The sequence below is a fragment of the Fundulus heteroclitus genome, chromosome 22, assembly GCF_011125445.2.
Source record: "Fundulus heteroclitus isolate FHET01 chromosome 22, MU-UCD_Fhet_4.1, whole genome shotgun sequence".
Lineage (NCBI taxonomy): Eukaryota > Metazoa > Chordata > Actinopteri > Cyprinodontiformes > Fundulidae > Fundulus > Fundulus heteroclitus.
The window spans coordinates 30,315,538-30,342,840 of NC_046382.1; the positions used below are offsets into that span (position 1 = coordinate 30,315,538).

A 27,303-nucleotide genomic window follows, 5' to 3' on the forward strand; every position below is an offset into this window, starting at 1 on the left:
TACTCCATGCTGGATTTGAGTGGATGCAGGCAGTTTGTCATTGTAGCAAACGCACATGCATCTCACCTGATGAAAACAACAGATCGAAGAGGGCACAATAATCCTTCCTTTCTCAGCCAAATGCAGTCTGACAGTAATCCCTTTAGAATTTGTAAGACTCAAACAGTTTGAACGCCTTCCCCGTTCTTTTCTTTGTCATTTAAAAGTCACAACTGTGTGCAGAGCCGTCTGACATTTTTTTGAGGTTAATTAACCGTGTTTTGTCACAGTTATAGCACAATAAAAAAAAAAAGAGTATCTGGTGTCTGTGTTCATTGCGACAGCTGGGGTTAAAGAGCTTAAATTGATTTGACATGGAACTGAGTGTTTTTTTTTCTACTAATCTGACACAACACACCCAATCTTTTTGATGAAAACAAAAGTTATTTATGGCTAAAGGTTATAATCTATTGGTGAGTCTCTTCTCCACTTTTATCATACACATTGAATTTTTTTACCTCTTGGTAGTCCTCTCATTCATTTTAATAGTGTGTAACACGTTATGAGAGGTCTGAATATTAAAAAAATATTTCTCATCAAAGGGATGTTTTCATGAAGCGTTGTCCAATCCCTGTCAGCCAATAACTTTGTCTGGTGGTAATTGGTTTGAGACTATTTTGAAGTTTTAAAGGAAGTAGTTTTTACTTTGACCTGTTGTAATGGCGAATTTGGCTGATAAAAACATGGCTTATTGGTGAAGTAAAGAAATGATAAAGAAATTATTTGACTTTTTTTATTTATTTATTTATACGTCATTCTGCTTACTCTGGTTGCACACATAGCTTTTTTATGATTATCACGTTTGCTGGCGTATTAGTTATTATTTTACTCTTTTATGCTTTGTTTTTGCTCAGTTTGTTAGTAAATAAAGCCTTTGCCGTTTATTTACGATTTTAACAAAAGTACGTACTGCGCATGCACAGCAGAGGTTAAAACAAGGAAGCGGCTAACGGCTATGAGCATCTCCCAGCGAATCAATGAAGAATGTTCCATGATCCAGTTGGAAAAATCGCAAAAAAATATGATTCCAGGAGGGAAAAGACTGCAATGTCACTGAAAAAACGATGTGAATGTTGGTGTTCTTTGAAGTGGACGCTAAACGGTTTAAATGGTTGCTTTGTTACACTTCCGTTACATACTATAGGTAGGTAAATTTAAGAAACAACCTGTGAATATTACTGGACTATCAACTTGTAAAGACTAGATTTCACTGACAAAACCTGCATCACACAAGTAAGTGGCAGGTAAGGGGTACCTAACATTGCTTTGGATAAGTCTGCGTGGCAGCAGATGATGATCTCATGAACTGGCTTATTGACTGTGACAATAAAAAAAAAAAACACACTGAGACATAAATTTAAGGACAATTATTTATGCAATTTATTCACTTAAGTCAAAATTATGAGATGTGTCTTCAGTTGTATTAGCATGCCAACAGGACCAGGGTTGATGAGTCGTCTTCTGTCTCTGTGTGTGAGAGAGGTCTGTGGCTGTCTTCAGTCAGGTTTATGATCCTAGGAGGAGTTGGCCAAGTAGTCCCAGTCAGACTGACTGCCACAGCTGATCATTACCCGCAAAGACGAAAAGCAAACACAAAGCAAAGAAAACAGGCCCTGCCAAAAGTAAACCTTCAGAAAATAAAAAGAATTGCATGAAAAGTAGAAATGGATCAGGATGAGATTTTCACAGTATGTTAAGCATTGTAGCATTTGGACTAACATGTAAAATAGAAAAGAGATAATTATCGCAACTGCTGCGAAAACAATCTAATGTACTGCTTACTGCAGTTCATTATAGTTAAGTTCTAAAATCAAAATAGTCAAAAAATGTACACCCACCTACAAACTAAATTTTAGAGAGTAGCCATTATAAAAGACAATATTAAAGTTGCAGGATAACAATATGAGTTTATTTGCAGTCAGTCAAACCTGCTTGTTTCCATTTCAGAACGTTTTTTTTTTATTTTTAATCTGGGAAAAAACAACACTGCAGGGAAATGCGACCCAAATCTGATGTTTTTGCCCATATGTGACCCATATTTGTCTTTTTCATGGCAGTGTGAATGGCCCAATTCCAATATTTTACCCCCCAAAAATACGCTTTGTTCCATTTCCATATGTGGTACTAATTTGGATATGTTTCAGATAGTTTTCAAAGCCTACAGAGTCAGAATGGTCATGTCACATTTTATTCGTCTTTTATGTCACTCTCCTGGCTCTCACTACACATCCACACACAACAGTAGCAGTTGCCGGCCGTTAACCATGTTTTTTCAGAGGGTTTTCTTTTAACAAAAGTTATTGGAAACTTTAGAAACAATTACATTCACAATTACTTCCATAAACAGCACACTGCTGTGTGACGTCTCCTTCTGTTATCTGCGCTTGTGGGTTGCTTTGTGGCTTTGCCGCCTGAACGTCAGATAGCTCGTCTAATGCAGCTGTTAGCTTGTTAGTTGGTTAATGACAGGAGCTCGTTTACGTGCGTCACTTTCCTGGATGTGATTAAAATGTGTTTGGATTAAAAGAAAAGTATTCCGAAAGTACCGTTTATATTGGATGAAAATCAAATAATCCAACCATGACGTGCATTTACTCGCACCAAGCTTTATTCAAAATAAAAACTAGCAGAGTTCATGATTTCCATAAAACAATAGAAGTTTTGTACTTCTACAAAAAAAAAAAAAAGAGGCAAAGATGCATTGGTTCTGCTCCCGGTCCATTCTGTCGCAAAAAAATGTGTTATATGCAGTGTGATTTAATTTAAAATTTCAAAAGGGTTTTATGGCTCCCAGTGTTTTTCTTTACTGTGTGAAACGGGTCCAAATGGCTCTTTGAGTGGTAAAGGTTGCCGACCCTTGGACTAGGGCATGGTGTTGCACAGACCCATAAATGAAGGAAAACCATTATGGAGATCCTGCATTCAGCACCTCTGTTTTGCATATTTGTGTTGTTGTTATGGCTGCAAAATCATTGTGAGTGTCTATAACAGCTCATTCAATGCAGGTTTTTATTTGTAATCTTGGAACGACGTCGGAAAATGTGTCCTGCAAGCCAAACAAGTCCCACAGCATGCTGTCAGCAGCACTGCCAAACAACAGGTAACTACTTTCACTACTACGGTGGCTTGTTAAGTCAAAAGAAACGTATGCCTTCTGTTGTTGGCTCGGATCGAAGCCGTTTCATATTCACTCCAGACGTGAAGTCAACCCAGAGTCCATCTTCGAAGTAGACCTACACCACCTCAAAAGGTGGATCTCAGTCCACTTGTTTAGTCCAGATCAGGGTTCGTTTGAATGTATTCACACTTGCTCAAAAGGAAAGGGGGCAAAGACTCTGGTCCATTACAGCAAATGAAATGCTGTGCATATACCCTTAATAACTGCTTGAGAGATGCTCTGTATGGAGTCTGTAAGTGTAAACGCCTGCTGTTACTGCATGACAATAGTCAACACACTAAAATCGCAGTGGCAGTTGCACTAATGTTAACACAAGGAGGCCATTGCCCTTACAGAGAACTCATTTAGGAAGTTGTCAGTCACACAGACCTCAAAAGTAACAACTTAGGGTTGAGGTTAGTGTAACCAGCTGCTCTGGTGGGAAACGTTAACCTTTTTTCTAACTAGAATGTTACATTTTTGTAAGTAAAAGTAAACCAAATCAATACATGTAACTCTCAATGAAACATCTGGGAAGATTTCGAGGAATGATAATGAGCCTTAGTAACTGAATCCCCTGCTGACATTGTATTACAATATTCAACAACTGACACAGTTCAGCTGTCTGTTGTGCATTAAATATTTAAATTTAATGAATGAAAAATCGTGACTTTCAAAATATAAGAAATAACAGAAATAGATGCATATAATTATGTTAGGGGAATCAATTCTGTTTTGAACCATTGCATTACAATATTTTCAACCAAATAACAAACTTTTAAGCTACTTGCTAAAAATAACTACTGGAATGGTTTATTCACCCAAAATGACCACACACTACTTTGTTATAAAATACCAGCTATGACTAGAGATCGTGGAGTTAGGGCTAACATATGGAAAGATTTTTATTTTTATTTTTACTCAGCCCAACCTTTTCCACAATCACAAGCCGCGGAGAGTTTCCATTCGTTTCCACAATTATTTTTGCCGCCATTGACATTTAACACCACCCACCCACATGCTTTGAATGAGAGCTGCTTTGGCACGAGTCGTCAAGTTTTTAGGAATTAAACCCCTTCAAAGCCTTCTGCACGACGAGTCTGCAAAAAGAGGATGTGAAGTGTACGTATCCTGCAGGGGTGTTACCAGCATGGGAGGTCAAAGATGAGACAAGAATTTTTCTTGGCAATGAAATAAACGAACAGCCCGTCACAGGGCTGTAGCTGCCCCCTGTGTGATTAGCCCCATAACTCCAGGCTTCATGCATCTGTTGCTGCAGCGAAGCTGTGGCCTTTTCTCGTAGGGAGTTTGTTATTCCTTCACACTGGAGATTTTTGCTGCTTCCATCACCATGAGAAACACCTGACTGATGTGTTTGGCTATAGGATTTTTTTTGGTGTGATTGGCATTAAGCTTCCTTTACCACAAAAACTCTCCTGTGGTCAATTTGGGTCTTACGGTTGCTGATTGGGTTCAAGTGCTCTTCAACTGCAGATGCCATTTCAAGATTACTTTTATCCCTTCTTGAAACACAAGGACAGATAAGAAACCAGGTTTTTGTCTCTAGGGATTTCAAAGGCTCCCTCTCACATAAAAAGAAATATATGTACACAGCACGGTTTTTCCTTACCTCTTCTCTTTCCTCGCGCCTTCTGTCAGGCGGCCATATGCCCACACACCTTCATACACCCAGAAAAACAATCACAAATTGTATTTTCTTGCTGCAAGGCAATTCCCTAAAAAAAAAAAGAAAATTATGTTTATAACGATTTGTATAGAAAAGCCTTTTAACTTACCAGTCTTCCACCGAACCTCAATGCCATCTTATCTTCCAAGAACAGCATGCTCCTCAAAAGCAGTCGCACCCGTCTATCTCCCCCAGCGATCAGCCGCTTTGTCTAAGCCCCTGCCATGAATGACATGAAACGGAACACCTAATAAATTATCTCAGGTCTTTTGCAAGCTTTAAAGTCTATGCGACATGTGTTAAAAGACCAGCAAATGTAGAAATAAACTCATGAAAGTGATGCAGGAATTACTTTCTTAAAGTTTGGGAAATTGGTTGGCATCACGCCAAAACAAACTGCTTTCTTGCGAGCTGTTATCAACAAGAATAATATTATAGGACAATGGACAGAGTAAGGACTCAATACTATGGCATATAGTACGTAACAAAAGTATTCATCAACCTTGAATATCTCCACATTTTTATAATGACACAGCAACAAACATCAGTGCATTTTATTAGTTTTTATATGACAGACCAACACAAAGCAATGAAAAATGATGTAACTAGGAGGTAAAATATACTTGGTTTAAATATAAAAAAATTAGCCCACCTGACTTTATACTCAATACCCCAAGTATGTCTTTACCAACTTTGCACATCAGAACAATTAAACTTATGCCCAGTCTATGAAAAACTGCTTGGATTTAGTAATATTGATTGATTGGGTCTATGAACAAATATTATCTGAACATGCTTTGACACAAGTAAGATTATCCTATAAGAAGCTCCAGCGACAGTCTGACCAGCTTCACTGACCATGCTAAAGAAAAGCTTTCTTGCACTTATTTTTTTTTTTTTTTTTTTTTTACCACCATCAAGTTTCAACATGGAAATATCAGGGTGACGTGCAGTGCTATTTTCAAAATAGTTCAATTTCAATTTCATCTGACCAGAGTACATTTTTTTCCAAATGTTTGTTGTGACCCCTACATAGCTTGTGGCAAAGTGCAAATGAGATTCTTGTTGCAGAAGAAAGTAATTATCTCGAATAAGTGTCCCACCATTCCATCTTGTCATACTCTCCCACCTGAGTTGTGGATCTTTTCAGCCCCTCCAGAGTTACCCTAGGCCTCTTAGCAGCCTCATTGAGCCTGCTAAATGATGCTCAATGCTCTTCTTGCCAAGCAGTTTAAGTGGAAAGACAATTTTTAGTAGGATTAATGTTGTGTCATGTTCTTTTGAATTTTAGATGATGAACAATTTTTTGCGAGCTGTCTAAAGCACAAGATATTGTTGTATAACCCTAATCCTAAACACTTCTCCTCAACCCTATTCCTGTCTGTTATGCTTCTTGGTCTTCAGGAAGCCGTTTAATTACTGATGTTCTCTAACAAACTACTGAGGACTTCCCAAATCAGCTGTATGTATACTGATATTATAAAAAAAGTCACTTAATTAGTCCACACAAGTGGTTGTAATGAAAGATGTGAACAAGTCCTGTCAGTCCACTTACAAGTAAAGGCCACTAGTACCCCAAAATGTAAAAACAAAACAAAACAAAAAAAAAAAACATAAGAAAACTAAAGCCTGCGGGGTGAAATTTAAACACAAAATGATCTAAAGTCAACTTTTTCTTGTAAGTTTTACTTGACTTTTTTGTCGTTTTACTGATTTCGTCTGACATTTCACCAAGTCTGCATGCTTTTTTCTCTCTGAGTACAGTTTAAAACATTTTTACAGCGTTGGAATCCCAGTGTGTTGATAGTGTTTGTCAAAGGGAAGGAGAGCACCTACGATGCCTCTAGACATCCTGAATGCACATATTACGACCCATCGACTAGCGCTGAAACATATTATGCTGTGGTGTGTGCTTTTTAGCCAGTCTCACCCTTTTTGCACACCATTGACGCAAAGCAACAAAAATACCCAGACGTGGGTGGCTACTAATGACACATCAGTTTGCTGGGAAAACGGCCTTTGAAAGGTCTTGAGAAAGGCTTGAAAGTTGCATTGCAGAATTTTGAGAGTTTCTTTGGGCACATTTTTGTAAAGATGAGTCTTGATAATGGGTCATTTCTAAACAGCTGCATCACAAATTAAATGTCAATCTTCAATACATTTCATAAGAAAATGGAAGTTGTTTTCACAGACTATTTCTTTTCGTCCCTTCCTTTCGTGCCATTTTAGACATCCTTGGATTTCCTGTTCCTCTCTAGATTGTCCATCACTATTTTCCTGTCTTCCAGCCCCCTGTGGCGCTCATCTCTTCGTCTTCATTTCTCCTCCTGCCAACATAACCAGTTATTTATACCTTGTACTTTTTCACTCCATTATCCCATCATTTCTCCTTACAGGTCTATCCCACCCTTCCTCACCTATTTTATCTTTCTGTTTTTAATAGCCCCCCCGGGCATTAGCTGCATCTCGTGGCTGTCTCCCCTCCCAGTAGCCCTCTTCTTTTTTTCTTCGTTTCGGTTCTCTGTTCATGTTCTCATACTTCCATCAATAAGGATTTACAACAGTGCTGGGAGCAAGCGAGAGGAGAGCATAGAATATACCTGGGGAAAAGGGATAACGCTAAAGGACAGATCACAGTGACCATCTGATGGAGTGCACAAATGTGAGGGTGAATAGTAAATAAGGGAGGCACTCCCAATAAAAAAACAATTGAATTCCCCCTCTCTCCTCAACAATTCAGTTAGCAACAGCCATCATGAAAAAAAATCTGCCTACAATAAGGAGAAAAAGAGAGACAATGAGAATGATAGTAAAGGATCAAGTCTTTTAAAAGGGCCAAGGGACAGGATAACATATAAAAAACAGATAGAGAGAAAGGCTGGCTTCTCTGGCCAGAATAATTGAATTCCAATTTTCCCTCTGAGATTGGTTAGCAGGAGCAGCAGCAGCACGCCGACAGACAGGCTGCCCCCAGCATGGATCAACTCTATCCAACCAATCACACTAATACAGTGTTTATGTCCAATCTGGAGCTGCCCGTTCAATAGTGCAATGCCAAGAGGGAGTTTCGTAAAGCCCTTGCAAACTTTCAAAAATTATATTGATAATTGAAATCCTTCATGCCAGCTGTTCAGTCTACCTTAGAAACCATGCACCATAAAAAATGCACAAACTGCAAATAAATATACCTTTATATAATATAAAACTAGATAGAATTGAGTCCTGAGTTGATTCAATTAATAGCAGTAATGTGAAATATATTTATCATATGCCAGCAATTTTTGCTGGAGCCTGTGGCCAGCAGGAATCAGATTTCTGAAAAATAGACACAGAACCCATTTACAGACGTCTGAAAGTAAGTAGATGAAGTTACAAACCTGTCAGTCCACCACAGGAGAGCATGTTAGTAGCTGCATTTCATTATGCAAAATTTATCCTAATCCTTTTCCCGGGCACATTGTCCTCCAATGAGCTATTGGGACAATGTTACAATTGAATAGTTGAAGAACAAAACGGCTTCAGGACAAGTTTAGGGTGAGGAAACATAAGTCCATCTTTATTGCATCTCTCGCTTTGTACCCTAGGATGGAAATGGAAGGGTAGAATTTACAAGTAATAAAAACGTTTTTGTTATCTCTAAAGCAATTTAAAGTACAAAATGATTGTTAAGATTACATAGTATGCAGTAACAGAAAACAGAAATCCTCTGTACTTCCTGGTTTAAGGCATTATTTGAGTCAAAGAAATCTGATCACTTGTTGTACTTTTACAAAACTAGAAAGTAGATAACATTGCTTCTTTTTTTCAAGATCATGCCTACTCATGAGTACTTTCTATGTGAGAGAGGTAAAAGAGTAATGACCGTACAAACTCCTTTAGTGGCGTCATGCAGGAGGGAAACACAGATCAGCCAATAGCTATGTCTAGGAGAGAAATAGGATTACACATTTAAAGACGGGACCAAATGTATAATCTATAGAAGGAGGGAGGACATGAAGTTGTTGGCAGCAGTAACTAAGCTGATGTCTCCCACCAGAACAGTGTCACAGATAAACAGAACGCTAGGCCAGATGTAGCTGCTATGAAGATAAAAAAAATCCCCAGAGATAACATAAAGTTAAAAGGCGAAATAAAAGATACAAAATTGGAGAGTAATAAGAGAATGTAGCAGAGTGAGGCAAAGTGATCTTTATGTCTTCTAGCAGTCATGGAGTAAGTTTTTTACGGACCCAAAGTGTGGGAAGGACGTCGCAGAGCCATGGGGTAATGATGATGAAATATTTAATAACGAAACAGAAACTTACAAGAACTGTGAACCCAGGAGCTAGAATCAACAGACTTCAAAAGACAATTCAGGAAGAAACACAAACCAGGAACTTAAATACACTGATAATTTATCAACTGCTGGAAATCAGGTGAACAATAATCAACAGTATATATATATATATATATATATATATATATATATATATATATATATATATATATATATATATAGATAAGTCAGGCTAAGATCTTTATCAGATGATTTTAATGTGCTGATTATTTACAAAAGCAAAGACAAAGTGGGAGGCCCTAGCTACATTCTATCAATTGTTGTTTTATGTTCTTGCTTCTGCTATTTCTTTAGATAAATCAGCTTTTATGGTGTAGTTTGTTTAGTTTCCTTCGTTTTTTGATTGTGTATGAGATGCAGTGTCATGGACACTGCTGCAGAAGCAAAACAACACAGCAAAAATAAAGCTGGAATGATTCAGGCACTGAAGAGCACAAAAAGCAAACGGGGCTGCACTTTTAGACATCCTAACCACACAAGGAAATCTTTTTAAGTAGTTTTTTTTTTTACCTACCACACAGCAAGGAACAACACAAGTAGTATTTCATGCCTCCAGCTGCCTTGTGGCTAATACTACAGTAACTTAGCCAGATATTTGTGGTCCTCAGAATGTTCTGGTTTGGTTATTTTAATTTTTTTGCAGCTTGGGTTATCAGTATTATAGTTTGCATGTTGTCTTTAGTCCTATTCTGATGGGATTAGTTTTACCCAGGGACCACATGCGATTTATAATAATTGAGGAGATTATCTGTGTTGTTAATTCCCTGCGAATCGGCCACGTCAGTAATTTTTAAAGTAAAAAATTCCCCTCAAACTACCTACTATATTTTGCTGAACTCTGAAGTCTTGTGATAATACTAATCCAATGTGAATAGGTAATTTATTTATAACATGGGGTCTCCAGATAACGCTTATCTCGTGTGAATAGGGTTTTAATTTAGCAGGGCTACTAAAATAGTATTAGTAATCTTAAAATAGCATCAATACAGAAGATAACTGAAACACAGATTTCTTCAAACCTGCACAATAAGAGCCCTGAGAATATTGACTTTACTCTGAATAACATGTTCATTAACCAATTAAAATATCTTTGTCGGTGGGATGTATTGTGTGCTTGGGCTGTGATGGTAATTGTGTCCCTGATTTACATGATGTCATGTAGAAAATTCTGTGTTGATGAAATTACAAAAACTAGCCATTTTATTTCTACTGCTGCTACTAATACTGCTACTAATATTAGTGATGATATTAATAATAATATTGGTTATGATCTAATTTATGCAGAAGTTAAACCAAAAACTGTGATGAACGCGTGGTTTACCTGAATGAGCATGTGGTGACATGGTATTATTTTCCTTTTCAGTTAAAATCAATTTTTTTGAGTCATGCAAAAAAAGAAGGCCATAATGTATACAGTTTCAGGCACCTCTTAAATGCTAACTGCACTTTAGACAAGTTAGATAAATTGCGTAAACAGATTAATTTCTGTTCACATTGTTCTTTGGCCTAAACGCTGTGAGGTTTTCACTTTAAGAGCTATGCTATTACATACAAAACCAGTAAGAGTAAAATCTTGATTTTACTGAAAAACATGTTCTGAAATAATTCCCATGTCACCCACAGGAATTCTTAGAAAACAAAAAAGGTATTTAGAGGAATAGAAGTAAACTATTTCCGGGGTTACTTTCCTCTTTTATTTGTTTCTAAATGTGTGTGTTCTGATAGAACTGATTCAGGTGTGTGGGATTAAACAGAGTAGCAGATACTGAAAGAGAAGGGGTCTAATTTAGGAGGTTGGTTAAAGTGATATTTGGAGCACAATAGAGAGAAAAAAAAACATGTTAATTAAAAATAAAATTTTGTCCCTGGCCAGATATGCTCATGTCCATGATGTATTTGTTCATTTATCATGGCTAGGTGAGGTTTGGCCAACCATAATTGCACATTTATACTTGCGAGTCTTCCCCGCGCAGTGAGCCTCCAGCTGTGTCGTAAAGCATGAGGGTGTCTTTCTCCATGCTCATTATATGCCTCCCTCCCCTCGGTCGCTCCTATCTCCCTCACTGCTATACGTCACCAGCAATCCGTGCTCAGCTTTTATGAATATTTAAACACTCCTATTTCTTTCTTCTTTTTTTTTTTTGCTGTGTACATCCTTTCTTCTATTTCTTTGCCTTCTCTCTCGTCCTCTGCCATCTTCTGTATGTTGCTGACATTGTTGCGGGTCTTTCTACCTTCTTTCCCTGGTCTCTATCTGTGTTTCAGCAAATTGCCTGCTCTTCCACAGTGTGGAGGGAGGAAGCTGCGGCGCACCCTGCCCCTTAACGCCCAGTCGTTGTTTCTTATTTAATCTGTTCCACTTTATTGGATTTAATTATTTCTAAATGATTAACTTAGAGTTCACAGTGAGGGGAGGAGAGGGGGGCAGGAGGACATATGTTGTGAGATGGGGTGGAAGGACCACTGGAAAGAAAAATAGTGTGGATCATGGCTTTTTGTTTTGGAGCTAGACAGAGTAAATAGCCTGCTATGCACACTCATCAGTCCTTGACTCCATTACTGCAGCGTGACTGCAAATGCATCCCCCAAATTCCCACCCGACAGCTCTCCTTACCCTCAAAAACACCCAGCATAATTTCTATATGTAGGGCTTTGTGTGTTTGTGTGGCTTTAGAAAGTTTTTTTCTTTCCTTCTGGCATAATTTCTTTCTTTTTACTTTTTTTTAAAAATATATCAGCCTACCAGGTGTTTGAACATCAACAGGTACCAAATCAGCCTATTTTTCTACTTGGCAGCATGCATGTTTACTTTTGTGTGTCTGTGTGACAGGTGTAAAGAAAAGCAAGTTCTGTTTACCCTCATGCTGCCATACCCCCAAAAAGAGGCATTCATTGTCAGGCCAGGAGGCACTGAAAGCATAGCTGTAATGAGGTTCAATAGGCTGCAAGCTCTTTATATGAAAATGTGACGGCTGGGAGAAAAAAAAAAAAAAAAAGCAAAAATCATGGGCTTTTATAATACTGCAGCATCCTTCCAGTCAGAGTGGGGTTGACAAAGATGCAGTTATTGCGCAAAGGCTAAAAATGAGATTCTGTGAATGCAAAAACATCAAGCTTTTGAACATAAATCCAAACTGTTCATGACACACCTATCTATGAGGTTTGAGAGCATCTGAGACAACTGGGTGGAATTTGAAATCAAAGTTGTACTTGTTCTGTTATTAAAAGAGGGACTGTGACAAGTCTTTTAGTGAGGAATTAGTAACACATATATATTAAAAGCTAAGTTCCAATTAGTATTTTGAAAAATAATTTGTTAATTTAATTTTAAGTTGTATATCTTGGCAACTGTCCGGGAGCAGGTGATACCCCGAATCTTGCCTAGTAACTGCTGGAAATAGGCACCAGCCCCACTGTGACCCGGCGTTAATAAGTAGGCATAGACACAAAAATGTAAAGCTATACTCTTAGGACACTCAATAGAACTTGACCTTGTCTTCAAATTTTAGCTTGAAAACCCTCATCACATTATTCGGTCTGCCTTGCATGGCTATGGTGTAAAGATAAAGATATGATGATTTCACGTTACCCCCAATGCATCACAAACATATCCACAACATTGTCAAGGCTGCAATCATGAAAAGAGCATATCATCTGTGTTAGAAAGCTCTACAGATGATAGATTCTGAAGAAGATTCTGCAAGAAACAGGACATAAATACAGAAGTAGACTTATGGTAAAATGTCTCCACTTAATGAAGAAAAGTCACTGAAAGTCATAGCTGTAATCTTTATGCTTGTTAATACAGGTAATCGAAAGTGAAAAGGACTGCAAATCGCTGATCTTGAGACATTAATATAGCTACGTTGGAACTGCAGGTCTTGATGCTCAGTTTAGATTTTTTGGTGAAATCAAATTTTTTTGAGTTGCCGACTTCTGTCTGAACGGTTCAAGACCGCAGTGCACTGTTTACGGCTCCACACATCCATCTGGGATCGCTCCATTGGAGATATATTTCAGAAGAAGGGGCCTTATCAAAAATCCTTGCATATGATTGGTTAAACCACTTGTCCATCATCTTTACTGACGAGCTATAAGCTCTTGACAAACCTGGTCAGGAAAAGGGGCGAAAACATTGTTTCCACTAACAAAAGCCTTCAAAGCCGTTCTTTGGTGTTCTTTTAAATAATTCATATTCGGTAGATTGGACAAAGCAGATGAAATAGCAGCATCAATGTTACTGCTTGCATCCTCACTGCGAGCCGCCATTGTTGTCTGAATCCAAACAGTTGCTTCTCTGATACGTCACATCTATGAAAATCCAGCCCGGAGATCCTGATTGGCTCGTCCATTTTATGTGGTATTGAAATCCCTCCCAATAGCAGCAATTCCTGATGGATGTGTGGAGCTGTGTGAAGCTCGGTGGAACTACATCCATCTGAAAGCCAGGTTAACATCGTGTGCTTTGTGTGTGTCATAATGATTATTTAATGTGAAGAATGCATAGAATGGCAATGCTTTAAACTACACCAAGTATGTTCGAAAGCAACTTATTAGGAAGTAAAAAGGTTTTCCCTCTTTTAAAGTTGGATACATTTTTACTGCTTTGAGATATATATATATATATATATATATATATATATATATATATATATATATATATATATATATATATATATATATATATATAAAGAGACATTTCTCAGTATTTGTTCCTTAACAGGAAAAAAACACCTTTTGATTAATGCTTTAATTGTGTTTATGGATTTATGTTTATCCTGCTGGTAAATCAGATTTGTTTCTCAAATTGAATTTCTACACAAACTGTCTGCACCGTCAGCGTAATCAGATCAGATTTGTGTTTGCAGATATCACAGTTGGAACTGCATGGGTTGCTGTGATAACAGCATGGGCTACTGTAACTGTGGCAAAGTTAGATGTGAGGGAATAACTTTAAAATCCAATTTAAGCAGTCAGTCAGTTTCCGATGTCTGCGAGAAAGCTTTCTCCTAATGCCCTGTGTTTTTTTATTTTATTTTATTTTTTATTTACGGTCCAGATGTTTTAAAACTAATCTTGATGTGCCAGAAAATTAACTTGGGCTGGCAGCTGAATAAGGCTTGACTTCTTAAGTATGAAAAATTTGTTCAGGTGGAAAAAAGTGAACTCACGCTTCAGCAAATACCTGCTCTTAGGTGATTGAAATGTCTGACTTGTGTGACTTACACAGCTCTGGAAATGACTTTGGAAAGCATTTGGTTACTGTAGTGTAAACGTGCATAGAGTCAAGCTTCTCCGGGGGCATCAAACCCCAAACATGTGAGAAGAGCGCATTCATTCTGGCTGTTTCAGGTTTACAGGGCATTTATTTGGCTGCTTGTTTTGAGAACTTTTTGGAGATGTTTCTTATTTAAGAAAACGAGGCAAATATTTTGCAAAGTGATACAGGCCACTAGCAACATGTCTGCTAGTCCTGTGAAGTATCCACCTGTCTAGCATGAATAATTAGGAAGCACAAATGATCCTGAATGTTATCTGTCACTAAATTTATCTCTTTTTACAGAAGCTTACATTTTACAGTCTTAAATTTGTAGTTGTCTATCCTGAAGGCAGATTTTAATCCTATACTCCTCTCTGAGAGACCTGGCAGTCAAACAATTTAGTCAGAAATTTATACAACTGGCAACCTGGGGGAGCTACCTCTATCACAGCACCCATTCCCCATAAAATCTTTATTTTATTGGCTTTAAAATAAAGTCTCCACTTCCAATTTTTTTTTCAGTATTTTTTTTTTTTTTTTGCCTTTTTAGTGGCTTGCAAAAAGTGACTTGACCCAATCTTTAGGATTTCCTCATCTACTCGTGTGGTGCATTTCATTTGGTTCAGCCAGACCAGAGCTATGTTAGAAGTAAATAAGATGGTTGCTAAGCGGCACATCATCTGTTGAGCTCTAACTAATGGTATACTTTTTCAGCTGCTAGTAACATCAGTTATTGCTACTACAGCTGTAAATTGTGAAAAGCTGTACTGAAAACTTAAATTTTATGGTATCTACTTGTCAAACGAAAATGTGGAGTTTGTAATACCTCACAGAAACATATGGAAAACACCAATTTCCTTAACAGTGTTTTTGTTTTTGTTTTTAAACAAACCTAAGAGCTGGTTCACACAGCAGGATGATTAGTCTGATTTTTGTCCCAGTTTTCCCCTTCCAACAAGTCCTATCGGTGTGGCTCTTAAGGTATTATTAAGAGATATTTCTGCCGTGTGTGCTGTGTTAAGAGTCATCTGGTCTGCTCGATAGAATTTCGCTCCAACCTCAAATCGGGGATATTCAACATGTTGGACTGTCTTGCCCCGATAACCTAGCGTGTGTGGCGTTCCCTGAGGACAAATGAGCAGGCAGCCTGTTGAATGTGACGTGTATCCAATCAGAGAGCGAGGTGAGGGAACCCCGAGAGGGAGAAAAAAAAACAAAAACAGCCCACCTTCATATCATAGTGCAACGTACAACCCCTCCTTCTCGTTGTCTCCGCTCCTTTAACCAACAGCTATTCTTTTTGTTAAGTTTTTTTCTCTGTTACAATTATACTACAAACTATCACTATTATTCTTCCTCGTAGTCCATGTTTATCTACTCTGAACTCACATTTTATCTTGAGATGTTTCGTTACATTTCCCATCCGACATCTGAATGTTCCCGAGTGAGATCCGTTAGTGTATGGTGTGGTGAGCTTGCCGTCTGACCGGACACCACACACTGCATGATCAAACCTGTTTTATTCACCATTTTTTGCCATTAAGAGTGTCTCAGGCTTTGAAAATCGCCCATCTTAAAATCTTGTCGTGTGAACCAGCCTTTTGTATTCACACATTAACAGAAATGAGAATCAAATGAGTGTCGGGGGCAGATTCCAAAAATACTGCTTGCTTCAAAGACAACCCTTTGATGGTGATGTCGGTGACATCTTTGTGCATGTGTCACAACTGGAAGTTTACCCAAAGTGCTGTGAAAAAAATAGATGAAAATAGATAAAACCAAAACACAAAACAGATATTAAAACACTCATAAATTGAACAGAGACAATAAAAAAACATGTCAACTCACTTTGCCAAATGCCATTGATGTATGGTTTTAGAAAGAGACTTAAAGAGACTTAAAGACAGAAAGAGACTTAAAGACAGGAAGGGATGATGCCTGTCTTACTATTTAAAGGCAATGTTTTTTTAAAGTCTGGGAGCAACAACAGATAAAAGGTTGAGCTCCTCTAAATTTCTGCCTAGTTTTTGGGGCAAATAAAAAAAATTAAATAAAAATACACACACACACACACACACATATATATATATATATATATATATATATATATATATATATATATATATATATATATATATATATATATATACCCAAACCAGAATCTTGATGTACGCCATAATGAAGTAGAGTTGAAGATTTAGGACTTTTTTTTTTCCATCTCCAGAGAAAGATAGGTCAGATGGATATGTAGTGAACATTTTTAAAGCATACTCTCTTACAGAGACCCAATACATCAGGCTATGGATTAACATTTCATGTGAGACTTGTGAAGGTTTAGGACAAGTTTAGTATGATAGGCTTTTTTCACCTTGCAAAAGATTATTCAATTCAAAAGTTTATTTCAAACCTGCACACATTTTACAATACATATACTGATAAATTATCATGAAGACTTTATAAAGGAATTCTATTTAACTATTTATTAGACCGGTGGTCAGCAACATGGTGCCCGCGGGCACCAAGTTGCCCCCGAGGACCACATGTTTTGCCCAGAAGCCTGTTCTAAAAAAAAACAAAAAAAAAACACAATCCATCCGGGAGCTGTATCTAAAACTTTATTTTATTCTGTTACTCTTGTTTAGTCACACTTTGCATTTGTTTAGATTTAAAAATGGCAATATCTATAACAAAGCATGAAATAAAATTGTATTTTACATAAATTTAAGGTGCACACTGACTCTGCTAGTTCAAAGGTCAGTACTGGTAGCCCTTCATATGACACAACAACAATGAAGTAGCTCTCTGTTTCAAAAAGGTTGGTGACCTCTGTCTTAGACTATTTACTTTGTCAAACACTAATTTATCCAATAGAGGAGTTGTAATGTAAAGATATGCTCAGCAAAAAATCTGCTACAAATAAGTTTTTCTATTAAGGTCATGGTGAATTGTTAGAGCTCAGCATCTCCACAAAACCTTATTCATAATAGATTGAGTTGAATGTAATTTTTCACCTGGGTTGACACAGTAGGGCCTTCTCAAAATGTCAACAGCTCAGTGTGATTTCTCAGCGTGACACAGCTATCTCATTCCATCAGTAACTGATGCTTGCATTGAAGGCATCTATCAAGCCAGGATGCTTTAAGGAGTCGGGTCACTAACGGTTGTACTTAGGCAAATGGAAAAACAATGGATACATAACATGTTTTGTTATGAAGCTGCAAGCACTGCCAGAGATTAATGGTTCTTCTACAAGGATCGGTTTACAGACAGAGCCACTGGCGAGCCAGCACTGAACTTAAAAAATCCCCTCGGCATGCAGTGAATCTCTTTAATGTATTTTCGGCACTGACCACCACCACTTTTAATCTCCATGCCTGATCACAAATAAAATGCAGGAACATGTAGTTAATCACTGCAGTGGGCCTAGCAAGCACTCCCCCCACCAAGCTTGCTTATTGACTCAAGCAGCACCAACAATCAGCCTACTAAGGTTTTTAATCTAAAACACATTTACCACCTATGACTGGATGGATTTGAGTAGTTATGTTTTCTGTAACTCCGCGGAAATGCTGCAAAGGCCTTAAATCTTTACACTTCAAATACATAAAGAATAGTCATGCAGTAAGCTATTTGTACATACACACATATTGAAAACAATCTGTTTGTAATGAATAATTATGACCTAAATTTCCACAAAACTAAATTAATGGATGATAGGGGTAATTAAATGCATCCCTATCAAGTTTATTTATATTTATAGTTATATTAGTGATATTGAACAAACTTGTAAAATAAGTCTTTAATTTTAAAGCAAATGTACAAAGCATATTGGCCACAAAGTGAGTCATAGTGTTGCAGCGGTTTTCTCATTCCCATAGTAATGTTTGTATAACACAGATTGAAAGGCTATCTTGCAGATATCTCCCAGTTTTGCTATCCAGGAAAGCCTACAAGGCAGATTGGAAGTCAGATACCATCTCAGGTAGCACAGAGTTTCTACATCCTCTATTTGATGTGCTTCTCCTCCTGTTTTTGTGGAACATGTCATGGAGTGTGTTGATAAATTATTCGCTCCCATCCGGATTTTTTTCTGTTTTATCAATTTTGTCAAACTTGAGTATTTCGCAGCAAACACATTTTGAAATGAATGAACACTGGAGCTAGAGACAAATGCAGCTTTCAAATTCTGATAAAAAAAATTATCAAAAACAGTCTAGGTGATTTTAAAACTAGCTTTTGAATAGGCCCAGTAAATTTTGATTTCTGCACCATGATAAATTGGACATTCTCATGTGCTTTGCATTATTGTCCTGCTGCATAACCTTAGTGTGCATAAGCTTAAGATCTAATGACTGGGCGTTCTCACTCAGGGTTTTCTGCAATAGAGCAGAATTTGTAGTTCCCTCACAACAAGTCATCCAGGTTCCAAAGCTGCAAGACAGCCCCAGGCCATCACACTACCACAACCACATTTTGTTGTCAGTGTGAACTTTTAAATGCTAGTTTCACAACAAAAATAACTGGAAGCACACTTTCCCAAAAATAAATAAATAAAAAAATCAAATAATAAGAGGCTGTGGGATGGGCCTTTGTTCTTTTTGGTCAACAGTAGTTTGCACCTTGGAACTCATCCATAGATGTCACATTTGCCCGGTCTCTTTATCACTGAATTATAACGCTGACCTTAACTGAGGAAAGTAAGGCCTGCAGTGCTCTGGCTGTTTTTTTTTTTTCCTGCTTTCACTGCACATTTTATGCTGCTTCATTTTTGCGCTTGTCACACAGTAAAGGAACTGAAATATTTGCAAATAGGGTGTTTTTGGAACAGAGGCCCTGTTTTCATGATAACGGAACAGTCCTGGTTTCTGCTGCCGTGTAAACAGGAAAAGGCTCAACTTCTCTTCCAGGGAATCCTTGGGTCATCGGCAGAAATTACTGCACAGGCAAAACATTACGGCTGCCTCTAATTGTAAAAAACCCAACGAAAAAAAAAAATGGTTCACTCCTCTGACTACCACGGGCTGGGTAAGGACATACTGTAATTCAGTGCGCATGTGCACTGCTCTCAAGTCTCACCTAATCACCGTAAGACACATGCATTTTCCTGAAAGGGCTATGAGTGATCCGTTCACTGCATTGTCAGTTCAGAGGCAAGTCTAAGCATCGCCTTATGCAGAGCTGTTTCGGCCTTTTTCGCTGTTTGGAGTGCATCTGTAGCTCTTACTGCTGTTAGCGTCAGCAGAGTAAAGTTGATCACCCCTGCGACCACCACTAGCAGCATTACGCACCAATCAACCCCTCCATCCGAATAACCCCAGAGGGAGAGTTAACCCTCTCACTTTTCTAAACTTATCATACTACTACAACAGCTTACATGCTGAGTATCAAAGAACATAGCACCACTAGTGGCGCGGCATGACAATTACACCCTTTTCAAGTTTCTTCTGCTGCCGTGTAAATGGAAGTTTTAATTAAAAAGTTGTTAAGTAAACATGTCAACAGAAACGGAACAAAAGTCTCGTTTTCAGTGGGTCGTTATCATATAAACAGGGCCTGAGAAGTTATTATTGAAAAATCTAGATGGTTGGATTCACTGAGAGTGAAAACTTTAGCTAGGGTTCCTCTCAGCAAAATGTGAGACACATTAGTTAAAGACAGAGTTTTGTAGAAGAACTTTTAGACTGCAGCTTTTTATAAGCATTTAAATGTGGTTGAGACACAGCAGAATAGAGACTTTAACTACCTGTATCAGGTGTGTTAGAACAAGTACAAGTAAAACATAAAGGACCATTGTCCCTCAGGATGGGAAATTCCCACTTCTGTTCTGATGTCTTGAAAATTGGACCTTTTCTAAATAACCAATAAAAAAAAAACAGATCTAGAAATGTAACCTTAGTCACGACTAATTTGCGATGCCACTCATTCTCAAAGTATATTCCTGTTTGGGTTTTCTTTTCTTTTATAAAACCAAATGTTGTAATCCTGGAAATAATAAACAATCCACAAGTGGGAATATGTGTTAGAAGACTGTGATATGTTTGGTCATTGATGTAGAAGCCTGTTTGCTTATGATCGGGCAGTGAGTTACAGCTTAGCCCCAGAGCGCTGTTGCTTTGAACTCTAATGAACAGCAAAATGCTACTGGCCATATGGTGGGAGTCATGGTGTTGGTGCAGACGCTCCGTGCCAGCTGAGACATGGCAAGCTGGCTACTGTGGGTGTGTAATATATAATACATGCACTAATAGTTGTGGTGGGATGCATGTATGTGCACTGTTTGCATAGAGCTTAGATGTGTATGTGTGTGTTTGTGCTGCACCATTTGCCAACAAGCCTGCCGTGAGAAAACCAACAGAAGGGCTGGTTTCTCATCGGTGCAGGTCAGTGGCTGAAAGCAAGGGCTGGGAGCGCAGTACCTGCTGAGCAGACAGACTGCCAGCCGCATCAAGTAGACAAATGGGCCGGCTCTGGGCCTAGGGCATCCAGCAAGGTCAAAGGTCATGGAGAGCATGGAGTAGCACGTGACAACACACTGTGGCTGTTGTCCACAACCTTTTCATATTGCCATATTTATTTTTTCATAGACAATATTCAAACAATGTGACTAGGCCTGCCATACATTTTTCTTTAACTATATTTATGACTCAACTCAGTTGCCCACAGCATTAATTTAATTTGTCTTTATCTGATTGTCTTAAAAAAGCTAAGTAAAAATTACAATATTGCTAGTTATATTGTAATTTCTGAAATTGTTTCCATCAATGGTCAAACTCATCCTAGAAAGATAGCTATAAAATAACATTGTTTCCAATAGTTTCATGGAAAGTTTACCCCCTTTGAACAATATATAACAAAGCACCATCAGATGTGGACAGATCAAATCTAAACTGCAAAGTCACTTTGGGTTTCTAAACATACCATACCATACCATCTTTATTTATAAAGAGTTTAAAACAAAGCTGAAACAAAGTTAATTAATCAATTAAAAAATACTACAATAAAAAGACAATGCATGAAAACAATAAAACAAATTTAAAACGAAAGTTTCACTAGTGGTAAAAGCCAAAGAATAGTGGGGTTTAAGGTGAGTTGTAAATGAGCCTCTCTTATGTGCATGGGGCAGGTTATTCCATAATTGAGGAGCAACAATAGAAAAGGTCCCGCCCCCTCTGAGCTTCCTCTCAGACCTCGGTACCTCCACGAGATGCAGTTCAGCTGACCTGAGGGGCTGAGAGGGCGAGTAGGGATGGAGAAGCTCAGAGAGGCACGGCGGGGCAAGGTCATTCAAACATTTAACAACAAAAATAAGAATTTTAAAGTTAGCTCTAAAATGTGCTGGGAGCCAATGGAGTGAGGCCAGAATAGGGGTAAAACGCTCTGCTTTTGGGGGACCTGTTAAAAAACGCACAGCAGCGTTTAGAATCAGCTGTGAACGGGAAAGCAAAGATTGATTCACTCCAACATAGAGTCCATTACAGTAATCCAGGCGGGATGGTATAAAAGCATGGATCACTGTTTCAAGGAGTTATATTGACAGAAATAATTTCTATTTTGCCAGCTGCCTTAAGTAATAAAAACATGATCTAACAACTGCTCTGATTTGACCATCTAATTTAAAATCACATAAAGGAGAATTTTATTTATTCCTGTAACATAATTAATTGTTGTCTAAAAAAACTCATGCACACCATACATTTAATTTTATAATGTAATAATTAAATTAAAATGTGCAAAAATAGTGGTTTTATTTGCAGTTAATCATGCAGCATTTGTAAACAGAACTGTGGCTCAAATTTCATTGAAGGGGACCAGTTAGGATAGGTCTATATTCAAATCATGTTCATTAAATTTTTTTTGCACAAAATGATTCTCAGATTGTAAAATTTCATCTCCTCAGTTATGCCTATTTTGAGCTCCTTTTAGAGTGAGCTATTTTAGTGCTCTGTCACTTTTATGCAAATAAGCATTTGCTGGCCATGCCCCCAAACTCAGTGTTTACGCTCACACTGTTTTCATGTGAAAATGGCTGCAAACAGATGCATAATGATACAACAGCACAGCTTTGACCCCGAGTCAGACTCAAGTAATGTATTACTTCCAGTTAATTATATTTCCGACAGTAAATGCACATTTATTGTGGGTAATGTTTTAAAGTGAGATACAGTTTTATCAGTAGCCTACTGTTGGTGTTAGTTTGTGCTAAATGACAAATCGAGTGCCGAACATCAACACAAAGCACACAAAACAAAAGCATTTAGTACTTACTTCATCATCTGCAGATTTGCAACAAACAGTAGGGACATAACTTTTTGTCAGTCGAAGTCTTTTTGCTGTTGGTAGTTTTCCAAACGGTCCTCGTGATTTGATTCAAGCAAACTACAGTTTTCTTTGGAAATGCTGCTGGGACATCGCCATCAAAAAGAAATTGAAGCCACACAGCTCTTTTCTCTGTGCATGGACACACGTTTACAACAACACATTTGTCTTTTCCAGCAAACGATGCACAGCGCATAGAGCAGTAAAACCAGCGGAACAAAAGTGGGCGGAGCTCCGTCTGGGTTGCTAGGTGAGGGGCAGTGGGAGCCAATTGTGACGAAATAATCAGGGGACTTTTGAAATGCCACATTCTCCAGACTCCATTAAAACCTTTACGCGTTTCCAAAAAATGGGTGCATTTATTTTTTTGTAAGTGCTTGAAATGTTCCTAGAACAAGCAGTAGAAGCAGTAGAAACCCAAATGACAGTAGAAAAAACATGCAAAAAAATTATTTTGCATACCAGGTCCCCTTTAAAGATTTATTACAATTATTTTGGCTATCATAGTAGCTCAAAGGCTTTTGTTTGTTGGGTAACAGGGCAAAATGGACGGTTGGAGGAAAGCAGATAACATTTTTGTGTGTGTTATTTGATATGTTTGTCTCAAATTTGTCTCAAATAATGTAGCTCACAATTTATTGGCCATTGACTCATAATGGACAAATGTTTATCTTCAGTAGCATGTGGTCTTCATTTTTCTTATGGAGCTTAAAGCGGAAATTCCCTATTGGGAACTTCCCTATTCTCATACACCTGCTTATGCACATTGAAGTAAATTTCAGCTTGAATGTTTCCTGCTGAGGTCTGAGCGCCAAAGTCTTAAAATATTGTGTCAATACATTCTTCTAATTGTCTCTTCTTTCCGTTTGAGTTTTTCAAATTGAATTAAATTTGTGATTATTAGAGGTCAGTAAGGTTGATTCCAGTTTCTAAATTAAAATGTTTTGATTATTTCACATTATGGTTCAGACAATTAAATATAACACAACTAGGTTTTATTCTTATTAGATGCAGTGTATAACACAGCTAATTTGAGACGAATAAACACTTTGATTTCAAGCAAGAGGTGAGGTGTAATACTGCATTTTTTTAAAATCTCAATCCATTCTTTGCCTAGATGTATATAAGAAACAATTGAGCACAATGTCATGAGTCATTAAAAGTAAACATCTTATCAGACATTATCACAATCACTAAGCCTGAAAGGCTTAACTGCTCTTGTTTCTTTTAACTATACCTCCCTCTTCTACTTTGTGTTCTAGTCTGTCATTTTCTCTGCCGTTCTACAATTCAATTTTGACTTAGTTATTATGCATACATCATCCTGGCAAGCCATGTCTTCATCAGGCGGAGCACAGTGACTTGCACAAACACACACAATTGGCCAAGAGTGGGAACGCATTATTCTTTAAGCACCTTCTGAGATTTTAGGCTGGGAGGGAATGCTTGGCAGTAAATTAATACAAAACTGGTAGAACTAATTACCCACTGTTTTGCTCGGGGTAGACGGGGGGGAAATTGTATGAGAGATGAGATGTGTTTAACAGATGATCTATACCCAGGGTGCTTTGCAGCAATAACCCCTGCTGAGAGAAAATATTACTGTAAACAGCAGCTTGAATCTCATAAATGCATCTACATTTATTTGACTCGATGGTGGGCCCTGTGACGCTATCTTTGGCAGAAGGCAATATCTCATGCGACAATAATAGCTTTAGCATGATTGGCATCAATGATAAAACTGAGAAATAAGAGTGAACTGAATAGGAGTGAGAAGGAGCTTGCAATCTGGCGAGAGGGGAAGAAATGAGCAGTATGTCGATAACCTTTTTGTCCACATCCTTTGAATGGTTAAAAAAAAGCATTACGGCTTTGAGAGAAAAAAAAAAAAAAAAAAAAAAACGGATAAGAAATTATCAAAGTTGGAGTCAGGGATGGTCCTGTATTAGGTTTTATCAGCTCTCTGATAAGAGCTGTCGCTATTATCCCTGTTCTCATACTTGTTCTGAAAAAAAGTACAAAAAATAATCTATTTTGACTCTGATACTACAGAATCCTTGTGGGCCATCTGCTATCTGTCTTTGTACTTGGATAAAATTCATTGCTTTTTAAAATGACTTACATTAATAGTAATAAAACAAGGTTTGACTAATAACATCAAAGTAAAGGAAATGATTCATACTGGCATTATCAACTGTCAGTACATGAAACACTTCTGAATAATAATGACCCTCAACTGGCCCTCAGCAGGTTGTTGCAGATGAAACGGCGATGTTACATGAGGTTTTCCTAATGTGAAATTTGGGAATGGTGAACTGCACAAGGAATGACAACATGAAATAAGCTCCTTCCTAGCCACTTTGCTAGGTACACCTGTTCAACTAATTCGCACAAATGGTATCAGCCAATCACATTACATCAACTTCATCCACTTTGGCATCTAGATGTGGGGATAACAATTTCTGGAAGCTTGAGGTATCAGGGAAGAAAGGAAAAGAAGAGTATTTGAACATTGCATGGTTGGTGGTGCCAAGCTGCTGCTCTACTGGGATTTTCACCCACAGGCATCTCTTAGGTTTACAAAGAATAGTCTTGGAAAGAAAATATCTAGTGAGGAGAAATTGTATGGGCAGACATTTCTTGCTTATCTCAAAGGAGAATAAATAGACTGGTTCAAGACCATGGAAAGACAACGGTAGATTAAATAACCAATTGTTACAACAAAGGCATGCAGAATAGTATATATGAAACACACAATATGTGAAAGTGAAAGAGGATGGGCTACTGCTACAGAAGACAACACGTTTCCTGCCAGCTAAGAAGGGGAAACTGAGGCAACCGTTCACACAGGCTGACTAAAATGGAACATTTGCATGTTTGGAAAAACATGTTTTTTTCATTTACCTGAGCTGCAACATTTAGATGGTAGGGTAGGTATGGGCGGACTAAGGCCCCCGGGCCATACACGGCCCTTTGGGCTTTTTGATCTGGCCTGCTGACTAATGGTACAAATTTGTAACAAAAAAATAAATTTAAACTATCATTGTGCATTTCCTTGCCGCAATTTTCGATGTAGGCCATTCATGGATGGCTATTGCGCAATACATCAGCCGTATTCTTCTGTTCTTTTGTTAAACTACGAACTGCCACCTGGTGGCAAGGATGAATGCATACATTTGTCGGCCAGATGAGATGCTCAGTCATCCCGGTCCATTGCAACTATGAGTGGAAAAAAGAAAAGTCGACACTAAGTGCCGTGTGCTCAGTAAGGAATGGGCAACTAAATACTTTTTCACTGAGGTCCCATCAAAGCCTGTCTGTCTTATTTGCCAAGAAACCGTTGTAGTTTTTAAAGAATACATCAGCCGCCACTTTTCCACCATGCATGCCAATTATGCTAACAACATGGTCAACAGAAGAAAGGGCTGCAAGTGCTCAGAGGTTGGCAGCCAATTTACAGACTGAGCAAAATTTTTTTCTCCAACAAGCTAACATCCAAGAGTCCTGGACCAAGGCAAGTTATTTTCTGGCTTTGAAATTAACGAAAAGCAGCAAGTCTTTTTCCGAAGGGGAGGTTTTAAAAGAGTGCATGACAGAGGCGGCAGGTGTCGTGTGTCCCTAAAGCAAGAACAAATTTGAAAAAAAATTGTTTATTACGCAGGACAGTGACTTGCTGTGTTGAGCTAGTTGAAGAAGACTGAAATAGCAAGCTAAACAAAATAACTGAGTAATTTACGTTATATTCATTAGCACTGGACGGAAGTAATGACATAAAGGATACTTCCCAGCTTTTAATCTTTATCAAAGGGATTAATGACAAATTTTTAGATCACTGAGGAGTTTTTAAACCATGGGATCCTTAAAAGTAAAAAAGAGGCGAGAGGACTTATTTGAGAAGGTCTCTGGAGTCATTGAGAGACTCAAGCTTCCTTGGAGCACACTTGGCCATGTCACCACGGATGGCTCACCAAACCTGACTGGAAAAAACCTTGGGCTGCTGTAAAGAATCCAGGACAAAGTGAAAGAAGATGATCCCGAGCAGGATGTAATTTTCTTACACTGCATAATCCACCAGGAGGTGCTCTGTAAGTCTGTGTTGGAGCTTGACATGTATTGAAGCCATTTGTAATGCTTGTTAACTTTATTAGAGCAAGGGGTCTGAAGCATCATCTGTTTAATGCATTTCTTTAAGAAACAAATGCAGATCACCAGGACTTGTTTTATCACTCTAAAGTCCGCTGGTTAGGTTTGGGGAAAGTTTGCCAGCGAATCTGGGAGTTTAAACAGGAAATATTTCATTTTTGGAGTTACTTGAGAAAACTGATGATTTTCCTGAGTGAGCTGGATGACATGGACTGGTTGTGTGATTTAGCTTTCACCGTAGACATTCTGAAACACATGAATGAACTGAATGTGAAGCTACAAGGGAAAGATCAATTTATGCATGAAATGTACACAAACATGACAGCTTTCAAAGCCAAGTTGACTCTATTTTCAGGACAAATGTC

General features: G+C 38.1%; 1 protein-coding gene and 1 long non-coding RNA gene across 4 annotated transcripts in view; one reads left to right on the forward strand and one right to left on the reverse strand.

Annotated features, from left to right (window-relative positions):
- The window catches only part of grid1a (glutamate receptor, ionotropic, delta 1a), a 347,515-nt gene that overhangs the window by 76,860 nt on the left and 243,352 nt on the right, over positions 1–27,303 (forward strand). The window lies entirely within an intron of this gene.
- On the reverse strand, positions 1,451–5,216 carry LOC110368674. The gene is made up of 3 exons (XR_004927565.1): positions 4,993–5,216; positions 4,827–4,875; positions 1,451–1,652 (listed from the first exon to the last, which is right to left on the reverse strand). It is a non-coding gene; the product is annotated as an uncharacterized LOC110368674 (long non-coding RNA).